Below are 18,222 nucleotides of genomic sequence, written 5' to 3' on the forward strand. Positions count from 1 at the left end.
GGCAGACTTGAAAAACCAACTGTTAAACTCCAGAGGGCATCCAAGAAAAAATAAAGGCACTGTGTTAGAAGAAATACTGGACTTACATTAGATTTTAAAATGTCCAAGGAGTTGGTTACAGATAAGGGGGAGGTTAGCTCTGAAGGTAGATAAATTAAGATTGATTGGAACTGTCTTAAAGTATTAATCCTGTGTGAAGCCATTGTTGTGTTTAAGTATAACTCTATTTCAAGGGCAGCACAGTGATGTAGTGGTTAGCACTGCCGTCTCATGGCACTGAGGTCCCAGGTTCGATCCCAGCTCTGGGTCGCTGTCCGTGTGGAGTTTGCACATTCTCCCCGTGTCTGTGTGGGTTTCGCTCCCACAACCCACGGTGTGAAGGGTGGGTGGATTGGCCACGTTAAATTGCCCCTTAATATGAAAAAATTAATTGGATACTCTAAATATATTATAAACAAAGTGTAACTCCATTTAATTTTTCCCCCTGATTCTTAATAAACATTGACTTCCTCAGACTTTGGGTGACTGTGAGGAGTTTGCACGCTCTCCCCATGTTTGTGTGGGTTTCTTCCAAGTTCTCCAGTCTAAAGATGTGCAGTAGGTGGATTGGCCATGCTAGTGTCCCTTAGTGTCCAAAGATATGCACGTTAGGTTCCAGGAATGGAGCAGTGCAGTGGGCCTAGGTCGAGTGCTCTTTCGGAGGGTTGGTGCAGACTCAGTGGGCCGAATGGCCTCTTTCTGTACCGTAGGGATTCTATGCTGCTGTGATTTAATTAATGGTCCAAAGTCCAAATAAAACCGTGGCCTTTTGGTGCATCATCTCAGCAGGATCGCTACATTCTTAAGGTTTATTGTTTATATTTCATGGCTGTGAAAAAATAGGCCATTTTGCAGTTCCTACAACAAATGCCCCCATATGGTAAACTGCAATAGTTAAAGAACTGCTGTGTGTCCATTTTCTAGGTTCCCCAGTCAAATAACCTATATGCCAAGATCTCCTGTGCAAACTAGGGAAATTTAGGCACAGTGCACAAGTGGTGATACAGCTAACCACAAGATTTGGTCCAACTCATTGATACTTCTCCACATTTGTGGGATTGAGCTTGTATCTCAAGTAGTGCTAAAGGTCAAACTTGCTTGTTGATAAAAAAAAGTAGCTTCAATTTACTCTTGCTCTTTTTTCTCATAATCCCAATTAAATTGCTGCCAGTAATGCTTTAATAGTGCCGTGGTACTTTTCCAGTCTCTAGCTGTTAAAACATGCCCGTGCCTAGCCTCACCCACTATTGTATTAAATTAAACTGTAAAGATTGAATTTTAGTACTCCTTTCTGAAATCAATTGTTGCAATGGATTAATGTTAATGATTGCCGTGCCAATCAGTGAGGGAATTCTATTTCCAAGAGTTACTAAGTTCTCATGACTGAGCTCAATGACAAAATGAGAGATAGTTGTTCCAGCTCATTCATGAATGTCAGTTCTGTTTTTACATTGCACATCCTGAGTTGTGCAGTTCCATAAGCACATTCTATACTCTGATACCTCACCCGAGGCGGTTATTATTGTATTTCGGCTGAGTTACTGAATGAATATTAGAAATGGAACCAGAAACTTTGATTAGGGCAAGATATCTGGTCATTTGGTGCATTGTGAGTCCCATGTAGTAAGGGCAGCACAGCATGAGTGTGGATTCGAACTCCTTGGGACTGATGTGATGAGCTGACCTATAGTTTTATAACTAGTGACAAAAGTAAAATGTATTGACCTAGAGACCATATGAATGTAGGCACATTTGAACTAGGAGCAGGACTGGGCCACTTGAACCCACTCTACCATTCAGTAATATCATGCCTGGTCTGTTTGTAACCGCAATTCCTCTTTCCCACTAACTCCAATAATCTTTCTCCTCCGTGCTTCTCAAGGACACATCTACCTCCACCTTAAAAATATTCAAAGACGACAGCACGGTGGCACAGTGGTTAGCACTGCTGCCTCACAGCGGCTGCCGGTCACTGTCTGTGTGGAGTTTGCACATTCTCCCCGTATTTGCGTGGGTTTCGCCCCCACAGTCCAAAGATGTGCTGGGTAGGTGGATTAGCCACGCTTTAATTGCCCCTTAATTGGAAAAAATGTATTGGGTAGTCTAAAATTAAAAAAGAAATATTCAAAGGCTGCTTCCACTATGTTCTGAGGAAGAGAGTTTCACAGAATCACAGTCCTCTGAGAAAAAAATCTCTGTTTTAAATGGACGACCCCATATTTTTAAATAGTGGCCTTGAGTTTTAGATTCTTCTACAAGAGGAAATGTCCACTTCACATCCACCCTGTCAAGGTCCCTCAGGATCTTATATTTTTCAATAAAGTTGCCTCTTATCCTTCTAAACTCCAGTGGATACAAACCCAGCCTGTCCAAACGTTCCTCATAAGATAACCTACCCATTCCTGGTATTAATCTGGTGAACCTTCTCTGAACTGCTTCCAATACATTTATATTATTCCTTAAATAAGGAGACCAGAACTGTACACAATACTCCAGATGTAGTCTCACCAATGCCTTGTGCAACTGAAGCATAACCGCCCTTCTTCTGTATTCAACTCCCCGAACAAGAAACAATAACATTCTATTAGCTTTCCTAATTACTTGCTGTGCCTTCATACTAGGCTTTTGTGACTCATGCACAAGGACACCCAGATCCCTCTGCATCAGGGAGCTATGCAATCTCTCACCATTTAGATAAGTTTATTTTTATTCTTCCTGTCAAAATGAACAATTTCACATTTCCCCACATTATACTTCATTTGGCAGATCTTTTCCCACTTGCTTTAGCCTATCTATATCCCATTGCCGCCTCCTTATGTCCTCTTCACAATTTACTTTCCTACCTGTCTTTGTGTCATTAGCGAACTCAGCAAGCATACCTTCAGTTCCTTCATCCAATTCATACAAATTAGGGTGAATGATATGCTCGCCATATTTTGAGCGAGATCCGGAACTTGCCATTGGAGTCAGCCAGTTAGACAGCAAATGCACAGTGGTTAGCACTGATGTTTTACAGCGCCATAGACCCAGGTTCGTTTTCCGGCTTGGGTCACTGTCTGTGCAGAGTCTGCACGTTCTCCCTGTGTCTGCACGGGTTTCCTCCGGGTGCTCTGGTTTTCTCCCCCAAGTCCCGAAAGACGTGTTGTTAAATGAATTGGACATTCTGAATTCTCCCTCTGTGTACCCGAACAGGCGCCAGAGTGCAGCGACTAGGGGATTTTCAGGGTAACTTCATTGCAGTGTTAATGTAAGCTTCCTTGTGACACTAATAAAGATTATTATTATAAAACTGATTCGCGCCCGGCGCATATCTCAATGTTGGCCTTTCCTGCTATTTAACAGGTGGGTCCTGATCTGTGTTGGGTGCAATGCACTGGTTAAATTGCATCCTTTGTCTTTCTTTGTTGTTCTTTCTATTCTATTCAGTCTTCTGATTGCCACCTATCTTGCACAATTATATACCCTTTCTTTAAGTTTGATACTATTTTTAACATTTTTAGTTAACCACAGATGGCGGATTGCCCTTTGGATTTTTTTGTTCTTGTTGGAATGCATCTGCTTTTTTCTGAAATATCCCATTAAATGGCAGCTATGTATCTCTGTTGACCTATCCCTAAACCTCATTTTCCAGTTCAGTTTAGCTAGTTCTACTTTCATGCATTTATAATTGCCCTAATTTTAGTTTCAAATGCTAGTCTTTGACCCACCCATCTCTCCCTCAAACCTTAGGTAAAATTCAGTCATTTTACGAATCCTGCTGCCTAGAGGTACCTTCACTCTGAAATCATTAATTAATCCTGTCTTGTTGCTCAGAGAAATTGGATTGCGTAGATTCAAACTGCGGTGTGGCATACACATGCTCATTCAATCCTGGCAGTATGGCATTCATCAAATTTGTCATGGCTGCTCAGTAGGCACCCAGGGCATATGCCTGAAATTGCCATTACAAATCTGCAAATCAGGGCCCTTATAGCCACTTCAGGCTCCTTTATCCAGATGGACAATGAATCATTGCAGCATGCACTGTACACATTGAGGCCATTTTCTTTTATTGATCAGAGCCGAAGCAAGAATTCTTGCAGGGATCATTGGGGATGGCCACCTAAAGCTTTAACATTTTTACTGTTGTGGACCTGCTTCTCCTGGCTTCGCATTCAAACACCAGGCAGCTGCTGGCCACCAGTTAACACCCTATTGCCTACCCATGCCTATCCTACTCTGCCTATGTTCGAGCCGGTCAGTCTTGCTGTGCCCTCCTTATGCCCCTGGGGTCAGAATGGTGTCACAGCGTGCTGGTACTATCTCAATGTGGCCAACACATTAATTTACCCCGATTCTGCTGCCGATATTGCGGGTTTGTGCATGGTACCAGGGGTGGGTCTTAACATGGGCACAATACAATTTTTATTCCTTTGTAACCTGCTGTGCAACCAATGTCTAACATGGATTTGGCAGATCATGACAATAATCGGTGTCTAACACTGATTTGGTACCTGATCTACAATTTGGACCTCACAGGTCCTGTTCGCGCTCTTAAACATGCAAAACTAAATATGCGTCCAGCTGCAAGAGGAAACCCTCTACCCCCCCCCCCCCCCCCCCCCCCCCCCCAGCGCTATTTAAAGAATTAGAACTTTCAGGTGAAGTGCTTTTGGCATTCGTTTAATACTGTGAGTTGGTGGAAATACTGTGTTATTAGAGTAGCTCACACAAGTTGTTGGAATCAAAATAGTGGGGATGGGCTTTTCCAAATGGTTCAGTGTAGCCTGAGTGCCTCTGAGTAGGAAGATTGCTCTCACTTTTGGAGTCTATAGTTGCAGTTCTTTGGCTGCATTATGATGTGGAGATGGAGCAATGGCAGCAGAGCGAAGCTCTGGGTAGGGGGAGGAATTAGAGAGCTCGGAGCAGAAATCAGACTCACCAAAGATTTTCAGAAAGCACTGTCACTACCTTCACCTCCGCAGGTAATGCTTCAGCACAGAAGTGGGCACCAAAATGTTCCACCTCCTGGAAATAGACCTCCAACTACAAAGCAGGGTAGGGACGATGTTGTCAGTATCTGCTAAAGTCACCTCCACCTTTGGATGCCTCAAGATTCTTCCAAGTTGGAAACAGCTCTGCTTGCTGTGCTTCACTGTGCCAGGAAGGCCACAGACTGGACTCAATGTGAGGAGAATTCATAGTCTTCTCACTAAGCAGAGAGAGCTTCGGAGTGACCTATGGCTTTGCCAGCATTTAAGATCATATTTTTGCCCGAGTAGCTACAGATTCAATGGAGACATCAAAGGCCCACATATGCCTCTACAAACACTGAATCTCAATGGGGAAACGTACCAATATTGTAAAGCTGAGAGATCTGGAGGCTTGCATGATTGAACATTGTGTGTTTATTAACAATTCATAACTATATACATATATATCCAAGGTCCTGGCATGTATGCATTCTAGCTTGATCGTGGCTCTTTCCAGACTATGCTGCACACTGTCATGCGACTCTCCACATCATACCGTGGGCGGTATTGTTCTCCAGTCCTACATTAATCCTTACTCTGTCCATATACCCTTATACGACACCTCCACCCAAGTCCTTGCACAAATATCTTGACAATATAATCTTCTTTATGCTGCCTCTCCTCACCTCAAGTCTTTGCTTTTATAAATTCAGACAGTCTGGGTGCTTGAAAATGCTTTCATATCTCATTCTCACATGTTTGGGGGAAGGATAGTCTCAGTCACTTTGGATCGATCTTGTTGGTTTGGCGTTGAAATTGTCGTATTCTGTGTGAGATATGCAATGTGGAAGTGCAGATCAAGACTTTGAAAGCAAATAGAGAAAATCTACAAAACAGATTGATTGATGTCTAACAGTGAATTGGAAGAGTCCAAGGAAGAGTCAGTGGCCATGGAAGAAATATTCTGAACAGAACCGAGGCAACATCTTTGCTTCAGGTTAGACAAGTTTTAACAACTTCAGCTGGGGGTTCTGTTCAGAATCTTTCTTCCATGGTCACTGACTCTTCCTTGGATTCTTTCAAGCTCTTCCCTCGGCACCTTGAAAGCATTAATGCAGAGGTGAGAGGTGTAGGATGAGAGAGGTTAAGCGGGGTGGAAAGAAGAGGTCCATGGTCTCACCATTTGCAGCGTGTGCTCCATACTAATGTAAACTAATTGTTTTTGAGTTTAATGTAGGAAGGTACGGTGTAGCACTGCCTTTGTGATTGTGGGATGTATGAGCTCGCTTTGAAATCATGTCATGGTGGAACTTCCAGTGACGTGAGCTTACTCAATAAAGGTTTCCACACAATTCACACTATCTTGCCACACTCTCACAAAAAGTAACTGAGTGTGAGAAAAGGGGAATCCTTATTGGTTTGGCAAAGATATCCGCTTTGGAAGATCGAGTTGCACTTGTGGCTGGTTATTTCTTTTTCCAAATTAAGGGGCAATTTAGCGTGGCCATTCTACCTACCCTGCACATCTTTGGGTTGTGGGGGTGAGACCCATGCAGACATGAGGAGAATGTGCAAACTCCACACGGACAGTGACCCGGATCCGGGACGAACCCGGGTCCTCGGTGCCATGAGGCAACTCTACTAACCACTGTGCCACCCTGCCACCTGTGGCTGGTTATTCTACTTGGCTTTGATCTGGACCTGGGTGACAAACTGAAGAAATGCTCATTTCATTGAACAAAAATTTTATTAAATTTGCTGAGCATAATTAATTTGAGGGACAGAGCCAAAGCTGTTGAAACACTTTGTTGTACATTTTACTAACCCAAATGTCATTTTCTAGCCACATGTTTCAACATGCAGTGAGGTTCTAATTGTGTCAACAGGAAGAAAGTAGGTGTCACTGTCAAACAAGGTTTGGATCTTAAAGAACATCACTATTTGTAACTCACGATATATTTTCTGTAGCACAGACAGTTCTTATCAAATATGCTAAATGTACACTTAAAGAGTAGCCTAATGCTTCCAATACTGAACTAGAAACCATGAGGTACTGAATGCAGAATATGATCCTGGTAAGTTATGTTGAAAAATCTGGTCGTTTGTGGATTAATGCCAGAAAAACCAACCATGAAAGTCAACTGGTTCATTAATGTCCGTGAGGGAAGGTCCTACGTAGAGCTGTTGTCCCATGGAATGCAGTTGATTCTTAATATTGTACTTTAGGTGCATTAGGTGCTGCCTCGCTGGTGTTATCTGTATCCTAATACCAAACTACAAAAACTCAAAACCTTAAGAGGGGACAAGCTTTTAAGCTACAAAGGCTTCAGTTTCAACTGGAAACCTAAGTTCAATTATAATTATGTACATAAACTGAAAAGTATCAACGATAAAAGGCAAAGCTGGATGAAACTATTTAGATTTGGTATCAATAGTACTCACATTGTAGAAAAAGCTTGCATTTGTATAGTGCCTTTCCTGACTGCGGGACAAAGTGCTTTACAGCCAATGAAGTACTTCTGAAGTGTAGTTACTGTTGTAAATGTAGGAAACATAGCAGCCAACGTATGCACACCAAGATCTCACAAACAGCAGTGTGATTATGACCAGGTAATTTTTTTCAGTAAAAATACTACGGCTGGATTCTCCACAGCACTGCGCCAAAATCGCGTTTGGCGCGGGAGTGGAGAATCCAATTTCAACGCCGAAATCGAGCTCTGCGCCGGTCTGGCGATTCTCCGGGACCCGAGAATGAGCGTGTTTGCGGTATCTTGGCCTAAGTGTCCATTATTCAAAAATGATTCAGGGTGTTAATGGCAACAAGTTACAGGTGGTGGGCGTTAGAACGAGCCCAATCGTCTCTGCAGCCAAGGTTCATACTAGCTCACTCTTACCAGGACCAACCAGGTAACAAACAGCAGCAAAAACTCTGCCTCGTTTATTTTTCTACCTCCCCAGCCCAGAGAAGCCAAGAGCAGTTGTTCCAGTTAAAGTTACGTTGTGACTGAGATCAACTAATTCAGCACAAGCCAAGGATGAAATCTGAGACCTTCTTATCTTGACATTAAAGTGAGCAGAGCCTGTAATACATCTGGGGACCAGCCTTTTGAGCTTGGGAAGTGGAAAGATGATTGAATTGTAACTGGAGTGTTTGGTTTTCTTAATTTCTTTATCAGTTCTGTGCTGCTCCGTTTCCAGCTTTTTAATCACAGCCTGTGAATTATGTTTTGAGATCGGAAGCTCTTCTATGGGCCGGAATTCTTCAGCTGTTGGGATTCACTTCTGCTGCTGGCAGCGCACTCCGGTGTAGGGTGGCGTCACTGGGAAATTCCATTGACAAGCAGCGGGAGTAGAGAATCCTGCCGGGAGCGAATGACGCACTGCTGAGAGACGCGTGGCTGGGGGCACGGAGAATCCAGCCCATTTGAACATGAGGCATCGCAGCAAAGCTTGCTCCTGTCCTCAGTCTGTGCCCACATATGCACACCATCAAGCAAATGTCATTGGATAGCAGATACATTAAATAATGTTGACTAATATTTTCCCCTAGCCATTGTAGCACCCTTAGTATTGTCCCAGCTAACACAACCTAATTTAGCAGAGAACAGGGACAGAAACTAGGACCATTGTGGTCTATGGTCTGTATGATCCAGTGCCTGGTAATCATGTTGATCCGGTGGGCAGTGCAGGTAATCATGTTGTTATGCTTCTCATAGAGAAGCAAAATTCAAACTGCAAATTAATAGTTGAAAAGTATGACATAAGATTTCACGTTTTAAGATTTTTTACTGTAACAAATTACTAAAAATACTCATAACTAAACACTCAGCAGCTTCTCCTTTAAACTACAGAAAGGTACGTACTCTTTTATATCTATCACACATACACTCTCCAGGCATTTCCTTCATTTTCTGCAGTTTCCCAAATCTACTACTATCAACAGTAAAGCCCATCGTAATGATTCTTACTCTCAGGCCACACCAAGGATGAATCTTCCAAAACTCATAGATGGCTGCAGGTAGCGTCTCTTCGAAGCTTGTGAACTGATTTCAAAATGGCTTCTTCTTCACACTTCCCATGGCAACATGAAGCACTTGCCTCCGGATAGAAATGCCAATTAGCTATTCTTGATCCCAACTCTCTTTCATCTTAGAAGTAAATGGACAGTTTACAGCACAGCTGTTTATAATCCAAAACTTTCAACACTTTTCATGGACTTTGAGAGATTCAGGGTGGGATTTACCTACCACTCCCCCTCGTGTTTTTCGGTGGTGAAGGCGGCCCGCCAGCGGGATTTATCAACCCTGCCGTTGTTATCAGGATTTCCCGGTGACAGCATTCCTCATTGCCAGGAAACCCATGCTCCAGCGTGGGACAGGAATTTCCCGCCAGCATGGACAGTCGGTAAATCCCGCCCTCAGTGTATACTCATTATGAGCCCAAAGACGGCTACCATTTGTTGTGATTTTGCGCCCGTGTTCACTGCGAGTGCAAACAGTGACATGGGTGCTAAAATCCCAGAAAGGTCGGGAACCTCATTGAAATAAATTCTAATCAACTAAAGGGCTTCCCTGATATCTGAAATGAAAGGGAAAATGCTGGAAAATCTCAGGAAGTCTGGCAGCATCTGTAGGGAGAGAAAAGAGCTAATATTTCGAGTCCGATGACTCTTTGTCAAAGCTGATGTCTGTTTGTCCCACATTGGTATCTTCCCCTCGCTAACGTGACATCAATTTGGCGAGATTCACAACAAGCTTTTAAAAATGAGTACCATGTGGAGGGAAGCCGCCGAGGTTGCACAGTTAAATATAACCACTGGGGGGAGAGGACATGGCAGTCTGTAATCAGGCACTTGCCCCGGCATTGCTCCCTGACACTGCTCCCTGACACTGCTCCTGACTCCCTGGCGTGCTGGGGGCTCGTTGCAAAGCTCCATTTGGGGGGGCACCCCTTACTGATGGGGTGGGGCGGGGGGGGGGGGGGGGCTGTGTGTGGAGTGGTGGGGATTAACAGCACAACTTTCTGGACTTGTGGAAAAAAAACTGGAGCACCCGGAGGAAACCCACACAGACACAAGGGGCGGAATTCTCCGCTCCCGCAATAAATCAGGAAGGCCGTCGTTAACTCAGGCGAGTTTCACGACGGCCTTGGAGGCCGCTCCTCTCACCTTATTCACCCCCACCCAGGGGGCTAGGAGCGGTGCTCCGTAGCTCTCGGCCGCCAGGCCTTGACGCTTGCGTCAAGGCGGCGTGCTGAGAATGAAGCGACGGCAGTGCCTAAGTGACATCAGCTGCGCATGCGCAGGTTGGCCGGCTCCAACTCGCGCATGCACGGCTGACGTCACGACGGCTGACGGCTCAAACCCGCGCATGTGGGGTTGCCGTCTTCCCCACCGCTGCCCCGCAAGACGTGGCGGCTTGATCTTCCGGGGCGGCGGAGGGGAAAGAGTGCGTCGCTTTGAGACGCCGGCCCGACGATCAGTGGGCACCGATTGCGGGCCAGTCCCCTCCCGAGCACGGCCGTGGTGCTCACTCCCCTCTCCGCCCCCCACAAGCTTCAAACTAGCATTTGGCGCCCATGTTCACGACGGCAGCGACCAGGTGTGGTTGCCACCGTCGTGAACCGGTCGGGATGGTAGGCCACTCGGCCCATCCGGGCCGGAGAATCGGTGGTCGCCGTGAAAAACGGCGAGCGGCGATTCTTCCGAGCGGGGGTGGGAGAATTGCGGGGGGCGCCAGGGGGGCGTGACATGAGTCGCCCGGCCCTCCCACGATTCTCCCACCTGGCGTGGGGAGCGGAGAATCGCGCCCAAGGAGAATGTGCAGACTTCGCACAGACAGTGACCCAAACCAGTAATTGAACCCGGGTCCCTGGAACTGTGAAGCAACAGTGCTAACCACTATGCTACCTTGCCACCCCCGGGAGAAGGCTCCTGTCCATGACAAAGAAGTCTACCCTCGAGTACACGTTGTGCGCCTGTCTCTTCCATGCTCTCAAAACCTCAATGAAAAAACTGGCTGACCCAGGCCTTCCGTAGCCTGGTCCTGTCCCATACCCGCATGAATGTCTCCTGTAAGAACACCACATCAGTCCCCAAATCCTTTCAATGAAAGAAATCTCTTGCCCTTTTTCGACGAGACGTTCAACATAAGTCCATCGAGTAGCCATTCCTTTGACCTAAAAACAAAGACTCTTGCGGTTGCCACCTTTCGTGCGACCTACTCTCACATGATGTCACATGAGGAGAGACTGACTAGGTTATGATTGTTCTCGCTGGAGTTCAGAAGAATGAGGGGGGTTCTCACAGAGACTGATAAAATTCTAACAGGACTAGACAGGGTAGATGCAGGGAAGATGTTCCCAATGATGGGTGTGTCCCGAACCAGGGATCACAGTCTCAGGATTCCGGGTAAACCATTTCGGACAGAGATGAGGAGCCATTTCTTCACCCAAAGAGTGGTGAGCTTGTGGAATTCATTACCACAGGAAGTACTTGATGCTAAAACATTGAATATATTCTAGAGGCGGCTGGATATAGCACTTGGGGAGAATGGGATCAAAGGCTATGGGGAGAAAGCAGGATTAGGCTACTGAGTTGGATGATCAGCCATGATCGTGATAAATGGCGGAGCAGGCTCGAAGAGCCAAAAGGTCTCCTTCTGTTCTTATCTTCTATGTATACATAGAACATACATAGAACATACAGTGCAGAAGGAGGCCATTCAGCCCAGCAAGTCTGCACCGACCCACTTAAGCCCTCACTTCCACCCTATCCCCTTAACCCAATAACCGCTCCTAGCCTTTTTGGCCACTAAAGCCAATTCATCATGGCCAATCCACCTAACCTGCATGTATTTGGACTGTGGGAGGAAACTGGAGCACCTGAAAGAAACCCACGCAGACACAGGGAGAACATGCAGATTCCGCACAGATAGTGACCCAGTGGGGAATCGAACCTGGGACCCTGGCGCTGTGAAGCCACAGTGCTATCCACTTGTGCTGCCATGCTTTCCGCACGGTATCTATGTAAGTGATCCAAAAGAATTAGAGTTGACCAAACTTGTCGTTGAGAAGATAGGCCTTCAGGAAGCTTTTGAAGATGGAGAGAAGTGGTGACTCAAAAAGCTTAGTGGGGAAGGATTGAACTTTGTCAGCCACAAAAACGTCTACCACCAAGGCTGAAAGCAGACGGGCAGCACGGTGGCACAGTGAGTAGCACTGCTGCCTCTAAATCTAAAAAAAAGGCTGAAAGCAGAAACTGACCTCTCTCTGGCAGGTGGCAGACCTTGGGTATCAGGACCCTGTGGCTCTATTTCTCTGGTCGCAAAAAATTCCAGGCTTGCCAATGGGCATGTGCCCATGTGCCAAAGTTAAAAAGAACCTCCACAGTGTGCAGATTTATAAAAATATTTTATTTGGCCAGTTGTGAAATATTGAATATAAAGAACCCACTGCTCAATGGTTTGGCTGTGCATCAACCGCTCTTTGGGGAACAGTGTGTGGCTGCTACAGCCAGGAGGACGCCAGCAATGCATTTGGCTATTTTAATAATAATCTTTATTGTCATAATTAGGCTTACATTAACACTGCAATGAAGTTACTGTGAAAAGCCCCTAGTCGCCACATTCCGGCGCCTGTCCGGGTACACAGAGGGAGAATTCAGAATGTTCAGTTCACCTAACAAGCACGTCTTTCGGGACTTGTGGGAGGAAACCGGAGCACCCGGAGGAAACCCACGCAGGCACAGGAAGAACGTGCAGACTCCGCACAGACAAGTGACCCGACCCTGGAATCGAACCTGGGACCATGGCGCTGTGAAGCAACAGTGCAACCCACTGTGCTACCGTGCCGCCCACATGGGTCTAGAAGATCAATACCAGATGCTTCCAACTCTCTCTTTCAAGATTTTGTTTTGAGGTTGGGCATTCTGTGTTACAAATGCATTACCGGACCCCCCCCCCCCCCCCCCCCCCCCCCCACCCCAAACCCACCCAGCTGCTTTTTCTATATACAAAATGGAGAATTCTTGAGAGTTGGAAAATTGTGAGGAAGGTTTGCTGAAATGGATGTGTTTTGGGGTTTCCAGGTGTATTGAATACTTAGTTGACCAAATATAAAGGCCATCATGCTGCAAGCAAAGGTCTCATAAACCAGGTTAACTGTGGTAGGAGCAAGAGTGCGTAAGTTCAAGGAAGACGAGAGTCAATATGACTGGAAATGATTGTATGATCAAAACACCACAGACGTTGCTGCTGTTGTAGGAAGGGGAAATCAAAGTGTTTCTTCCAGCTGTCAACTTTATGGAACCCATCAAAATGGTGAATTTTTTCAAAGTGAGGTTTGTTAAATTACATTTCTGAATTGGGCATTATTCTGGCTCTTATTTTCTCCCGTAACCAAAACATAAAGCAGGATGTTGATGGAACTCTTGGCTTGACTAATTGTCTGTTTTCATATTTGTGGTTATTGTCAGGCCTGAAGAGTGTGGAAATGCCTGGAATGAGTCATCAGATTTATTCCACTGAGGTTTTACAAAAGTCACACCACGTAGCTTTGTTACGATCCAGACATTGGAGTGAGTGATTGTTTAAGACTTTGAGAACTAAAGGTGCATTTTTAAAACACAACAAGTTTAAGAAAATAAGATAAGTGCACGGCAAAATATTCTTTGAGCTTATACTACTGCTTCAATTCCAATGGTTATCTGCTTTTATTCACAATATTTCTCTCGCTGTTTTATGGGACAAACTACTGGAGGCAACACTTGGGGCATTGCTCTTAAGAACTCATCCATAACCCATCTGCATTCTCCTACTAGTCTTTCATTCGCCTTCTTTATTAAGATCCTCAAACGCATAGGGAATAACTTTAACCCCTCCCAAAAAAGGAGTTTGGATCCGCCTGATGGGAAATGAAATTGGAAAAAGAAATTCAACCAAAAACAAACGCAATCAAATCTGGATTTAAAGAAGGCAGGACTGGAAAAGTGTATGAAATAAACCAAACCTCTTATTTTTTTCTCATCTTGTGTTTTCTGTGCCAGTTATTCATAGAGCTTGAGAACACTCCAAATTTAAGGGCTGGGAAAAATATGCTACTACTTGTAAAGGGAGGAATCAAAAATACCTTTCTGTTTATGGATGGGTAGTGAGAGCTGAAATCAGGCTGTTTAAATTAACCCCTCCCCTGTCCATAACATTAGCCTGACCTAGAAGTACACTTCAAACTCAAACCTTTCTTTTAAAAAAATTTAGAGTACCCAATTAATTTTTTTCCAATTAAGGGGCAATTTGGCGTGACCAATCCACCTATGCAGCACATCTTTTGAGTTGTGGGGGTGAAACCCACGCAAACATGGGGAGAATGTGCAAACTCCACACGGAAGTGACCCAGGGTCGGGATTCGAAACCGGATCCTCAGCGCCGCAGTCCCAGTGCAAACCACTGCGCCACGTGCCGCCCTTTCAAACTCAAACCTAAAATCATCACGATTGTCATGGTTAGCACTGCTGCCTCATCCCGGCCCCAAGGACCCGGGTTCGATCCCGGCCCCGGGACACTGTCTAAATGCTGCAAGGAGGGCTAGTTCTTAGAGCCGTATCTGCGTGAGTCTCATCCCCACAACCCAAAAAAGATGTGCAGGGCAGGTGGACTTGCCATGCTAAATTACCCCTTAATTGGAAAAAGTTTAAATATATATATATATATTTTAAGTCACTTATTGTCATCTCCACAACATAGTCTGTCTCTGCCTCCACTTCAATCCCTTCACTTCTGAAACACCCATTTTTCACACTTTTGTCACTTCCAAACCTAATTATTCCAATGCTGCTACAAAAACAAAATACTGTACTGTGAATGCCAGAAATCTGGAAAAAGAATGACTTGGTAATTCAGGTAGGGCATAATTTACCCGCTGTTTGCGATGCCAGAGTATTCCGGTCCCATCGACAGCGCACAGTTTCTCAGCAACGAGGGGTGCCATCAACAGGAAATCCCATTGACAATGGTGAGACCAAAAAATCCCACTGGTAGGCCACCTCCACTGCTTAAAAATTGTAGCGGATTGGTCGGTGGCTTCTGTGCAGAGAGAAAAAGAGCCATGGTGACCTAAAATATACCCCTGTTTCTCTCTCTACAGTTGCTGCCCAATCTGCTGAGTATTTTCAGCATTTTCTGATTTTTTTCTATTGCTGGCCTTGGGCACGTCTAAAATTCAGTCCTTCCTGCATTAATCCCCACTTGCCTATTACCTCCGTCTTCATTGACCTACCAAATCCCTCTGTACTGAAACACGAATTTAAAATCTGTTGCGATCGAGGAAGCGGCCAAACAGAAGCGTAAGGACACAAAAGATTTATTGATGTAGAACGAAAACGCTGGGTGCGATCTACTGGCTGCATCGCGACAGGCGTGAAAACGAGCAAGCTGGTTAGATAGCAGAGATGCTAAAATTGGGAACCACGCCGATCTAACCGGCCCACTTCCGTTGGTGAAGTCCGGATCCCACTGCAGTGTGACAAGAAATCAATAATCAGCAATTAAGACCAAGCTCCATCCCATTAACGGGAAAGACCCCCTATTGAGCGGCTTCCCCAGCAGACGGTCACTCGGGCATCATTTAATACACCTATTTAAAAACATGAAGCTAGCACAATGGCTGCTGTGGGGATCTGAGGAGATGAGTAGCCATCACCTGGGGGCGCTGGGATTGCCTCTCCAGTGCTCGGGTTGGGGGGGGGGGGGGGAGAGAGTGTGGGCGAGGGGGCTTTCGCCATGCCATCACCACCCACCCCCCCCTTCCCGGGATGGGCCAGCACTATCAGATGGAGATTCTGCGGGAGAATGGACATGTGATCATAGAGAGGGTAGGATCGTCATCCTGGTATGAACAGGTCATCTGAGTGGCGGTTGGTGGATAATCAACTCTTTGGCCCAGGCGAAAGTTCCTGAGGTCCGGTACCCCGCCATCCGTCTGGGCCCTTTCCCATCTGTTGTGCGCAAAGTTCTCCTGTGGGGACGTTGGGGGGGGGCTGCGCTGTGGCACATTACGGTATCGTGCTGGGCGGGGGAGGGCGGTGCCAGGCGCAGGGTCGTCGGCGAGGTGGGGGAGGGGGGGGGGGGGTTGGTCTGCAGGTAGGAGACAGAACCGGTGCTCCCGAATCGCAGAGCTGGTCATGGCTGCGTGCTGTCTGGGGTTTGCTCTGCCGGAACGGTTTAAGTGCTGCTCCTCCTCGTTAGCAGGGAGCTACTAGGCGCAGTCCCGATGAATCAGCCAGAGGGACACTGATTTGCAATGTGAAACCTGTGAGGCATCATTAAGTGCCCTATTTAACGTTAGATACCAATGATGGCCTCACTGTGTCGGCTGTCAGGAAACACCTGGCATTTCCCGTTCGCTATCACACTGAGATACTTTTCCGTTGGATCGCACCTTCTATGTACAGTGGTCCCGGAAGGGACTACCCACACACAACCCACACTCGGGCTGGGGGTTTTATGTCCTGAATTTCTTCCCTGCTGATGAGGGAGCTCCGCCCCTCAGTAGGGAAACTCAGGACCCATGGGGAGCCTAATCGGCCCAGTCCCGTGGGTCGTTGCGACAGAATCAGACCCTAAAATCATTCCATGCTTTTCTTTTACCCAACTCTGCATCCTCCTTCAGCCTTGTATCTCCTGCCATACCTGGTGGTCCTTAGACTCTGGCCTTTTGTGCATCACCCCTCTTTCACTGCACCACTGATGGAAGAGTCACTTTCGTAGCATTTACAGTGCAGAAGGAGGCCATTCGGCCCATCGAGTCTGCACCAGCTCTTGGAAAGAGCACCCTACCCAAGGTCAACATCTCCACCCTATCCCCATAACCCAGTAAGCCCACACAACACTAAGGGCAATTTTGGATACTAAGGGCAATTTATCATGGCCAATCCGCCAAACCTGCACATCTTTGGACTGTGGGAGGAAACCGGAGCACCCGGAGGAAACCCACGCACACACGGGGAGGATGTGCAGACTCCACACAGACAGTGACCCAAGCCGGAATCGAACCTGGGACCCTGGAGCTGTGAAGCAATTGTGCTATCCACAATGCTACCGTGCTGCCCCAAACTGTGACCCAGCCCAATTCAACTCCCTCCGTATTCCTCTCTACTTCTCCCACCACCTGAAAATATATTCTCAAAACCCATCTTTCAAACCAACTTTCTTGTCAACTCTGCTAATTGTTACTTCTTCTTCAGGTATTTATTTTTTTATCTGTTTTAATTTGCATCCCTCAGAATTATTTTGGTGGTAATGGGCACCATATCAATCTTTTTTTAAATAGCTTCACCAGAGTCTCTTTCACTTCCCTGTGAAAGATAATTTCAGAAAAAGAGGAAGCAATATTAAGAAGAGTGGACCTGATACAGACCTGTAACAACGTCAGTTTTTGCAGTGATTGCTGTACTTTACTGTCCCTGTGGCAAATACCAATGGATGGAAATAATCTGAAGCTTAGAGATGTCTCCTCTGAATCTCTGTTATTTTAGAGCATATGGGTTTATTCAGTCATTTAGATAACTGTCTTTATGCTTCTCTGGTAAACTGCAATTGCTGTGCCAAGAAAATAAATCTCTTTATACTTTAGCCAAGCTCAGACCATAAAATGGTGAAATAAGATTCTTTCTCCGATTTACTACTCCAATCATGCACAATCTGGGGAAAAAAACATGTGGTACATACTGTAGCTTATTTGGGGAGGTTTTAAACTAATGTGGGGGGATGGGAACCCGATTAGGAAGTTAGAGGTCAGTAAAGAGGCAGCAACTAAAGCCAGTAAGGTACTAGACAATAAACTCAATGTGACTAAGGGGAAGAGGAGACAGGGAAGAGATAATGAACGCAAAGGGACAGGTGGTCTGAGGTGCTTTTGTTTTAATGCGAGAAGTGTAGCAGATGAATTTAGGGCTTGGATTAGTACCTGGGAATATGATGTTATTGGTATTACTGAGACTTGGTTGAGGGAAGGGTAGGACTGGCAACTGAATATCCCAGGGGAGGGATAGAGAGGGAGGTAGAAGGGGTGGAGGAGTTGCATTACTAGTCAGAGATGATATCACAGCTGTGATTAAAGAGGGCATGATGGAGGTTTTGAGCACTGAGGCAATATGGGTAGAGCTAAGAAATGGGAAGAGTGCAGTAACATTGTTGGGACTTTACTACAGGCCTCCCAAAAGCGAGTGTGAAGTAGA

The 18,222-nt window shown here is 45.9% G+C and overlaps 1 protein-coding gene across 14 annotated transcripts in view; it reads left to right on the forward strand.

Moving 5' to 3' along the window:
• The window catches only part of LOC119972600 (extracellular sulfatase Sulf-1-like), a 690,773-nt gene that overhangs the window by 306,019 nt on the left and 366,532 nt on the right, over positions 1-18,222 (forward strand). The window lies entirely within an intron of this gene.

Source organism: Scyliorhinus canicula, chromosome 10, assembly GCF_902713615.1.
Source record: "Scyliorhinus canicula chromosome 10, sScyCan1.1, whole genome shotgun sequence".
NCBI lineage: Eukaryota > Metazoa > Chordata > Chondrichthyes > Carcharhiniformes > Scyliorhinidae > Scyliorhinus > Scyliorhinus canicula.